Genomic DNA, 10,747 nt, shown 5'->3' on the forward strand with positions numbered 1-10,747 from the left:
TCTGTGGAACCAATCCTACGGAATGACTGGTTTTGGATTACTGAAGAGCACACTGTCCCCACACGAAACCTGTTTCATGGCTGCAGACAAACCCAGCTGACGACCGCTGAGGGAACTTTGCACGGCTGCAGGCTACAGAGGATCCAGTAGACGCATGCTTGTTGGCAAGAAAGAACAACTTTGAGGGCTGTGGTTGGAAAAAACGGCATTCTTAACCTCAACTGACAACAAAGAGCAAGAAGTAGACCACCGAGGCATTATTGAGGTTTCTGTTTGTCTCTACATCTCCTGTCTTTGAGCTCTTCTGTGTAATTTTAAAGGTCGTTACTTTGACTCTGTGCTTTGGCTGTGTGTAATCACCCAGATCCCAAATGAAGTTCGTACCCTTTCATTTAAATTTCAAACACCTCATAAAGGCATTTGTTTGGCCCAGACTCAAAACCCAATCACAACTGCTGTAACAGACATCTTGGGATACTTACGAGGCACAAGGGGACCTCTTCGCGGGAGGAGATTGATATGTTTAGCATATCTTGTTCTTCCCCACAGAATTTCTTTTCTGGTTAGCACTGTTGGCTGTGGGCTGGCCTGTCTGTGAGGAGTTTACATGTTCTCCTGTGTGTCTGCATGGGTTTTCACCTGTGATTGGCAGGCGACCTGTCCAGGCTGTAACCTGCTTCTTGCCCAGTGTCAGCTGGGATTGGTTCCAGCCCCCTGCAGCCCTCAAAAGGAGAAACGGGATGGTTGGATGGACTGCGCCTCTCTTATTCAGAGAGTCTGTACCCTGAGGGTCAGCAGTCATTTGCATGCAACTCCTTACACTGATGTTTTTTAGGTATTAGATTACGATTTTGGAGATTACAGTAAGAGTATGGCAGTCTTTCATCATGCATACAGACAGTAAGCAGCTCCAGGTAGCCTTTAGTTTCCAGAAAACAGATCTGAACAAAAAAATACCTTTGATTACACTATCTCCAGACTCTGGAATCTAAACGGTTCATTAAGCTGAAAGTTTAAAGGCAAAAAAAAAAGCTTATGCTTGTTCTGGATGGCCACATTTCATCATAAACTCCTTCTGCCCGCATCACATCAACTCCCTCAACTCAGTGGCTGTTGAGTGCCTTTGTTGTCTTGATCCAATTAATCATGCAAATGGAAACAATGGCGCACACAGTCTTGCATAATCAGACAGGTACATAAAAGGACAGAAAGGGTGGTGTGAAGAATGCAAAACAGAAAGCCCTGCCTATTCTCACACCTCAAAACACCTGCCCAGCCACTTTGAAAAGTAGACATTGTTGTTGGATTGCCAGTTTAATAAAATTACAAAAGTTGTCACACATGATCCTCCCAAATCTGACATGAGGTGTCGAGGGAGAGGGCTCCATTTGCTGTTACAGCAATCCAACAAACATAAACCTAGTAGTTTTGGTGTCTAAACCAAAGCAATCTGTAACATTTCACAATGTTAAACACATGAGGGTGAAGGTCCGGTACTGTCGCTGGTACTCTCCAACGATCGTATGGCATTTTGGGTGTCACTGGCATATTACCTATTCTGTTGTTTACGTATGCAACAGTCACTTGGTCTGAAGCAAACTGAGGCCCGAACTGTGCTTTAGATGTAGGAAACCGTCAACCCTTGAACACCAAACTCCCACAGTTTGGTACATTTTGTTCTATGTGATGGCTGGTTTGGAATCCAGGTGTAAGCCAGCAAAGTGGTCTCAGATCCATCTCAAATCGGCGGTCTGGGCTTCACTTGAAGTGAACTCATATGAGATTGCCTGGAGACCACACATGCTCTCCTCTGGAGACTGAGTAGCGTCACGGGATAAATGTGTCACGTTACATTTTAATCTGAATCGCTACCTAAGAACTACAGCAGCTAAGGAGGGGACAGTGTGGTCTTGTGCTGGAATGTCTGCTGAGTAAAGAAAATATTAGTTAGTAAACAAAAGTGGCCTGCATGACAAAAGTAATGTTGATGGCGTATATGATTGTGGAATCAACTTCAATCAAATTCTTGTGTGTACAAACAACTGTGCAGTGATGCAGTTCTTTAGAATATTAGCAAAAGAAATTATTTACATGGTCTTGTTGGCCTTGTATGATTTGAGCCACATGAAAGCTTGGAAGAAAAGCTTCATGAAAACCATACGTTTATACATTCAGCTTGGCAAAGTCAAAGCCTTTCCCTTGAATTTCCCAGAACAGCTTGAGTTCAAGATCTGCTTCACCTGCTCCCCTGTCTCAAGCTCCACTTTGCATCCCTGTTAGGAGCTCCATTACTTTGTGACTCATCTGCCGGTCATTTATGCATTCGCTTTGTTGTAATTGCGGCAGTCTGGTAGCATTGGCTTTCCATGTTCCTTTAATATTTATTTGGCCGCAGAGAAAGTGCAGCTACGGTGGAGGCCCCAGCTGTATCGGGGAAAAAAGAAAAATACCCAGGGCAGATGTGGGACACCTCCCTCATTGGGCCGCTTGTTGACCAGTACCAGTGGTTTGATGTGGTTTTTGAATCACCGGCATCACCCACAGTTTTCTATCGGCTGTCCTTGACTGGAAATATGAGTGGTCCTTATCTCAGGGGAGAGGAGAGCAGAGGAGAAGAGAAAACAGAAGAGCACTTACAGAGATTTGCAGACAGACCCGAGGTGAAAAAGAAACAAGCTGTCAAAACTTTGTCTTTAAATGATAGTGTCCCAACAGGAAAGGGGAAGAAAAATGTTCAGCTCAGCTCTAGAAAGCTGATGGAGAAGATTCATGTACATGACTTTTATTCATTTCGCAAAAACTAAGTAATTTGGAAACCTGTCCTCACAAGGGGATCACAATCTTCAGACGAGACAGCTTCTGATCCTGATGCATATTTCCACACATTTGTTTTCATTTTCAGGACATCTGCATACATGGCTAGACACTTTCAGAGAAAAAGTGAAACAACATGATTATTGGTCATTCGGATGAGACGACTCTTTAAAGGAAATGATCATTGCTTTGTTGATAAGGGTAATCAGCTGACAAAGCAGTGATGCAGCATGAATCAGGCAAGTCAGCTCAGTAAATGGTGATACTGAAATGTGTGTTTCAGCATCTGGCCCCTGCTGTGACGATTGTTCCCTCTCCTCTAGCAGACGGATTTTTAACTGCCCATCTGACTGATTGGCTGGTTGTCCTACTTACCGTTAGAACAAATAGATTCATGTCCAGAGTCACAAACAATGACTCACGCTGCGAGGCAAACTGTTGCGATGAGTCGTGTGGAGTCTATTGTTACAGAGACAGACGCATATCAGATAGATCAGATATAAGTCAGTTACATAACACAGACATGGAGTGGGGCAGACGTCTGTTACTCTGGTAGAGTGTGAGTTATTTCCTCTGCTGCGAGCCCCAGGTGTCTGATCAGGACAGCGAGTCAGCATTTTGGTCGTGTCTAATTACAATGTGTGTGATTAAGCGCCATGGTCTAGCACACGCAGAAAAACTAGCCTCTTAAAGATCCTCTGACACGCGAAGCCCCATCTACTGTGACTAAATTACCCCACAGCTGCATCTCACGGTTCCTACAGGCCCACACACACACACACACACACACATATGAATCTAGGGATACAGCCACACGAGACAAACAAACCTATAAATCTTTACACCAACACATGCATGTATGTAAACACTCGTATTACATGCATTATCTGCCTGAGCAAAAGTGACTCATTTACAAACCCTCACCCCCAGTCTGGACAACTCGTGCAAACACACAACACCCACCCAAACACGCACACACACGCACACACACACAGAGTCGAAATTACAAGCATGCAAACATGCAGGTGCAGCACCTCTCCCACCACAACTATCAAAGGGCTGACCTGCAGTGAACCTGTGTATGTGTGTGGCCATGGGGTAATTAGATGCTGAGTAAATGCATAATTAGTACCATGGAAGTGGGTGAGAGAGTTAAAGGAACAGTTGAACATTTTGCAAAAGGGAGACATATATAAGGTTACAATCAGCCTCATGGAGTCAGGACATGTTACCTACATTTTAGAAAATAAGCTTGTTTGCTGTCTTCTCAAGGGTTACATGAGAAGATTGGTGCTAAGCTAGCAGCCAGTTAGCTTACCTTAGCATAAAGAAAGGAAACAGGAATTGCTTGAGAAGAAATTTAAAGGTAACAAAACACACTTAATCTGACTTCACATTAAGCTCACTGCTTAATACATTATACCTTGTTATGAACTTAAGTAAAAAGATAATCTTGCAACCTGCATGGACTCCAGGATGCCACTTTGGCACGTAACCCCCCATAAAAACCACATCTTGTAAGTTTTTACAACTTTTTGCAAGTTTACAAGTTTTTTCTCCCTTCATCTTGTCTGTATACTAAACTAAGCTAATATGTGGCTGACTGTAGTTTCATATTTATATCTCTCAGACTCAAGAAAGCAAAGAAGTGTTTTTCCCAAAATGTTGAACTATTATTTATTACATTATATACTCATTCCTTTAACATATGGAATGGGGGAAAGCTAGCCTACAAGATGTATCTTGGATGTTTTTAACCACACATACATACGCACTCACACATAAATATAATGTTAGAAATTTTAAATTTGTGATTTTAGTTATGCACCGGAGGCCATCTGGTCCATCTGTCCAGTACTTCTGTGCAGCTTTTGGCTAACGTGGGATACCAGATAGGCCTATTAGCACAGGTTTTGTTTTGGTCCACAAAAGTATGAAAACTGACAAACCTTACTCTGATGACAAGACTTAGGGATGCTGAATTTATACACCCAGCAATTGTTTGGTAAGAAATTGCTCCATGCTACCCCGTAAACCACATTTGTTCCGTACAGCTTTAGAAGTACACTGTTGTCGTGTGTCCTGTTTCCCCCTGCTTTATGCTAAGCTAATTCTGATTCAAACCTCATATCTAACTCTCTGAATGAAAACAAATAATTGTCAAGCATTTCCCAAAATCCTGAGCCTTTCCTTTAAAGAGAGAAGATGTATATGAATATGAGTTGTGAAGGCATTTCATTAGAGAGGATATATGTTAGTGCTGTGCAGGCGTAACTGTGGGTGTGTGCACACGTCTGTCCCACTTGGTAAGTGTGTGTCAGAATGTGTGTCGCAGGCGTGTGTCCCGGGTGTGTGTTGAAGGGAGGTCAATCCTCGGTCCGGGTAATTTGCCACAGATGAAACTTGACTCCATTCCAGGGGACCGGCGCAAGCGAACGTTTCAAAGCTGCAGGAAATCTATTAGCACCTGGTGGGACTCCCCCCGTCCCCCTATTCTGTCCTCTCTCTCCATCCTTCCATCCCTCGCTCTACCATCTCACCTCTCCCTGCCCCACCCCAGTTAATAAAGCCACACAAGACCACCACACTCCCGCTGTGCCGCTAAAGCCAGGGGATTAGTTAGTGTGTGTGTGTGCACGTGTGTCTGTCTGTGGCGTGTGGCGAGGTGTGCATTTACGCCTGTATGTGTGGACCTCAGAGTGTGTGTTCAGAGAGTACACGTAATGTATCTGGACCTGTCCTTTTACACACACGTGGAGGCGGTTAGCAGTGAATGAGGTGCCAGACAAGCATGCAGCAGCTGCCACACTAGAAACAATAGCTCATGATCCAGACACAGTAGGCTGCAGTGCTGACTCTAGGTCAGATCCTGTGCACTGCTGAATTGCTGAGATGATGTTAGTGTCTGGGTCATGTGAACTGTGGTCAGTTTGCTCCTTTTTTTAAATCATACTAGTTGTTGGCTGTGGTCAAGCCCAAATGTGGACAAAATATTTCAGCTGGCTTTTATGATCTGGCTCACGCTGTGTTTGCACAATAACTGGATCTCACATAAAGCATTCTGAGGAGCTTTTAGCCTGTGTGACTTATCAGCAATGTTAGCCATAGCGCTATGCCAAACAGAGCATTTGTTATTATTTTTATTTGCAGGCTTTGAATCAAAAGGCTTGTATCAAAGTATTGATGGTCATGTGTGACGAAAAGATAAGGAAATGGTTTTGCACACTCAAAGCCCAAAGCTTGCAAGGAAAACATTTATTTGACAGACAACAAAAACTTTTTTTGATACCGGATTCAATGTTAATGAGAGACGAATTAGCATGACAGCCGGAGACCAGATGCAACTTCCTGATGCGGAACTTTCAAGTTTATAGGCATAAAATGAAACATTATTTCAGAATTGAATAATCTTTGTCCTCCTTGGTTTTATTTAGAAATGGTTATTGTTGCATAATGTAGAGGTTTCCACAACCACAATTGCGTTTTTCTGTGTTTTGAAATCATCAATTTTAGTCCAATGTCAGCCAACTGAAAATTCGCTAAACCCCAGCCCCAAACAACAATTGTCCAATCATACGGTACATTTTGTACAGATACACTCAAACAGCTGTACTGCTCCTCCTTCAGAATGTCCATTAAGTGTATATTAAAGAACATTTTGCTCTCATTTTAAAACAAATCATCAAGCATTAAAAAAATCAGCAAAGTTTTCAGCCAAATCACAGATTTTTTTACCATTAGCATTAGCTTGCACTAGCTAGCTACAGCTGAGTGGTAAATCTTCACTGTTGTAACTGTAAATAGTGTACTTTGACAGCTGTAGCATCAGTAACTAAGAACGCGTGGCTTAGCAATCAGTCAGATAATGGGATCACTCTGATGGCTGATCTGAAAGTCCCATGCAAATAACCTATTCATGCTTCAGACTACAGTGAATGAAGCAAGCGACCCAGCTTTGTGATTTAAGGACTTTTATCTCTTGCGTGATTTCATTAATGTGTTGAATACTGATGGCTTGGAGGCCGTTTACCTCACCCCATAAAATTACATTTGTACTGGAATCACGGATATAAACCAGAGGTCATCTGGCTGCCAGTCTCGTCTCCAAACGAGGGTTTGTACTCTCAGGAACTAATGACGGACGGGATGGGTTGATGCTGTTTTGTAGAACGGCTCTCAGAGGAAACGAGTTTTTGCTGCCTTGAGGTATATTAGGTTGGCACAGAGTTCATTCATGGTTACTTGATCTGCATTATTTGATCCCACTGCAGGTGATCCTGGGAGAAGGAGCATTTCCAATTGATGATACAACTTTGGCCTGACATGAAGTCCTTGGCTTTAGGTCTGCTTTCAAATGCTATCTGTGGCATTGTCTCATGGATCTTTTCTCTCTGTTGTAGTTTACTGTGTCTTTTGGACCACCTGTGTAAATGAATCGCTGACAGCAAACACTGATCTGTCAAAGCTGATCACCCACCTCAACATCCAAACCAGACAAACCCAAATAGCAAAAATCCTGAATTAGAACATTGGTTTACTTAAGCTTAGAACGTCTTGAACCATTTCTGAGTCTACATCTTCCTTTATCTGCTGTGAGAAATCTGATTATTTAAGTCAACTGTGTCTGTGGAGCATTCGGGCGGTCGCGAGCGCGCTCGCCCGCTCACTAGCTAGCTCGTGTGCAGGGTCCAACCTAATTGGATTTATGTGCGGGAATGTTTTCCAAAGCCACACTTGTGAAATACCTCCACATCTGCTGGCCATTAGCAGTGGACATAACACACAACAGAGAGAGCAAAGCCCCCAACGCCTTGATTCATTGGACTGCAGCTCTGCTTTTATTGCAGCGGAGGAAAAAGGCTCGCTGCAGTGTTTCAGCACAGCGAGCGTTGCCTTATCTCGCTCTGTCTTTCTCCTCTTCCCTCGTTCCCTCTTTTCATTTGTTTTTGCTTCGGTCATTAAATCCTGCCATTGACCCTCTTTCTCTTTGTCCAACTTCCGATTCTCTTTATGAGGCAATTTCTCAGTCTCGCTGCAGCAGTTGTTCTTCTTACTTTCTGTCTCATTTTTACCTTTTCAGTCTCAACTTTTCCTTGAACACCTTTCCTCCTCAGCTCCATCCTGCAGGTCTAATTTCCTACCCCAACTTGTGCTCCCGTGCCCAGCTCTCCGACAGTCATTCATCTATGTCAGTACAACTTCCATCTCTAAACCTTTTTCCTCGTCACTCCCCAAAGCAAGGATGTCCTCCTGTTTCATCCCTCGGTGGGCACGAGGAGAAACTAGCAAGGGGGTCTGACAACCCCCTGACCCCTCATCTGTCATCTGCAAGGGGAAAAGCACCCTCCTAATTGGGGGGGAAGCATCGAGGGGTTGGGGGACTGGTATGGAGGTTGTTATTCTAGTGTCGGGGGGGGTCAGAGGTGAAAAGGGGGAGATCACACCGGTGATTAGCCTCCTTCATGTGCAGGAATGGAGGGAAGCAGAAACAGGGGGAGTGTTTGTTGGGCAGCTGGGGTGTAAAGTAATTAGAGGGAAAGGGATAAAATCCTGCATGTAGGACGGTCAGTGCTGTTAATGATAATGCCCTAGGTCAAGACATGGACACCTGGACCCTGATAAGGTGAGTCCAGGTGAAATCCATAAAATCTCTGAAGAAGCAGTTGAGATACAAGCACTGAATCTTTGGAGCTGTCCGAAAAAGTATACAACTAAATTTTGAATGCTAGATATTTGACACAGTAAGCGTACATGATCTGAGTTTGCACTGGACTTTTCACTCCCACTAAGAACTTTAATAGTGCGGGGACAGAGAGTAATTTCATGCTTTGGTTGCTTGGAATTTTTGGTTTTGGTCCTTTGAACTGCCAACTGCTCTCAATGTCGGGAACCAAAGACTTGAAGCTGCCAGTTGGATAAGCACATCAGCTGTGTGTAAAAATGAACTTATCTTAGAGTAACACATGTTGCCATAACGCTGTAAGGAGCCGGTTTGAAAAAGAGCCAAATGAGGCCGCATTTCGTAGGTGCTGACAGGTTCTGGCCTTGGGAGCTGACCATGTCGAAAAACTCCCAGCTCTCCCTGATGATGAACACTACCCATCTCTCTGGGTCACCCTCCTCCGCCTCCTCACTTCCCCTGTCCACACCTCTTTACGTGGCTCAGCAGGCCATGAAATAGGTGTGTGTTTATGTGGGCACAAGGACAACGCAGAGAAAAAGCAAGAGCAAAAAAGAGATGGACACAAAAACAGATCCCTTAAAGCCATTATGTGTGGGGGTTTTATGGGTTTTTAACATCTTTCTGTCTTATTCTGATGGATTTGTAGTTTTTTGTAAAAAGAAACTACAAAACCATACTGCGTGGAAAAAAAACCATCCAGACTTCTGGTTTGGAGAGCATGTTGTTTCACTTTCCACAAGCCCCCACCAGCAAAATACATATTTTTTTTATTTCAAACAATTTTTTAGTGAAAGGGAGCATTAATTTGCCATTTCTCATTTCTACATCAATTGTTACCGTTGCAGTATCTTGATGTTTCTTACATTCCTGCATACATTTTTTTATTTAAAAGACAAATTGTCCTACCAATCACAACACATCCAAAACAAAAAGCTTCCATACTTTATTATGAAGTCCTCAAAAGGAAATAGTAACTCCAACAGTGCCAAACCAGAAACCAGCTAAAGAAGACCAGTCTGATCATCATTTAACCTCATTTGTTTCTGTTCTGTCATCACAACACAACTTTTCCTATTCTCACTATGTTCAGGCCCAATCCTCCCCTCGTCCACACTTGAAAAATGCAGAAAGAATGGGATCAATCACGAATCATGAACGTTAACTCTCAGGAACCCTGTGACGACAGAAGGTTGCTGGACTTTGTTAAGGGTGATGGCAAATTAGCTGGAAATCGTCTGGGAATGACTGCCGTCTGATGAGAAGGAGCTTGTGATCATGCTTTCAAAGAGCTGGACCCTATTGTTACTGGCAGTTGTGAAATTTATGTCAGTTGCACTGATTACATCTTAAGATAGTATTTAAATACAGTTACCCATCAGTGTTGAACATCATAGCATTACCGAACTTCCCATGCTCTAATTAACAATGCAGCAGAATGACTGACGTTTTGGAATCCTCAGCGATAGGCCCGAGGCTTTGAGTGAAAAAATAAATCATGGAAGTTAATACTCCCATGGCTTTGGTCTGTTATGAAAGAGCACTCCCACTTCCAACATCTTCTCCCTCGATGCATAATCAGCTGTCAAACCTAACTTATTTACCTGAGACTTGTGAACCACATGGGACAGGGCTAGCCGTAGTTCAAAAGGTACCAATCTACAAAAATTTGCTCCGAGACAGATTTTCTGAGCATCTGGATTTCTTCTTTGCACTGACACTGATTGACATTACGGGTGCGACATGTGTACGGTGCACAGTGCACCTCCGTGCACAGGCCGCTGTTTGGAGCACACACACACACACACACACACACGCACACACGCACACCCACACCTCTACACCTGCCGGTACTTTCCTGCGCACACACACACGCAGACCAAAGGGAGGAAAAGGGACCAAAGAAAAATTAAATGACCTGCACGCGTCTTAATGAGGGAGGGCCGGGCATCTGGCATTTACCTCAAACCATTTCTTCCCCCTGCTGCTCTCTCTGGAGGGCTTTAAGCCCGCCGCCCGTTAACGGCTAAAGTGTGGATTTCCTGTCAAATGTGGGTTAGGGCCCAACAAAAGTCCTGTACGCTGGTACCTAAATAGGATCACTTCCAGCTGCCCCACCTAAACACACACACACATTTCTTATAATGTCCCTGTAGAGATTTACACAGTGTCTGTGGTGCTCAGTGTTGTCTTTATAGTGACCTTATTGCACCTTTATGGTACTTTTAAACTCCAGTAATCAATGTAATATTC

The sequence above is a fragment of the Chaetodon trifascialis genome, chromosome 22 (assembly GCF_039877785.1).
Source record: "Chaetodon trifascialis isolate fChaTrf1 chromosome 22, fChaTrf1.hap1, whole genome shotgun sequence".
Classification (NCBI taxonomy): domain Eukaryota; kingdom Metazoa; phylum Chordata; class Actinopteri; order Chaetodontiformes; family Chaetodontidae; genus Chaetodon; species Chaetodon trifascialis.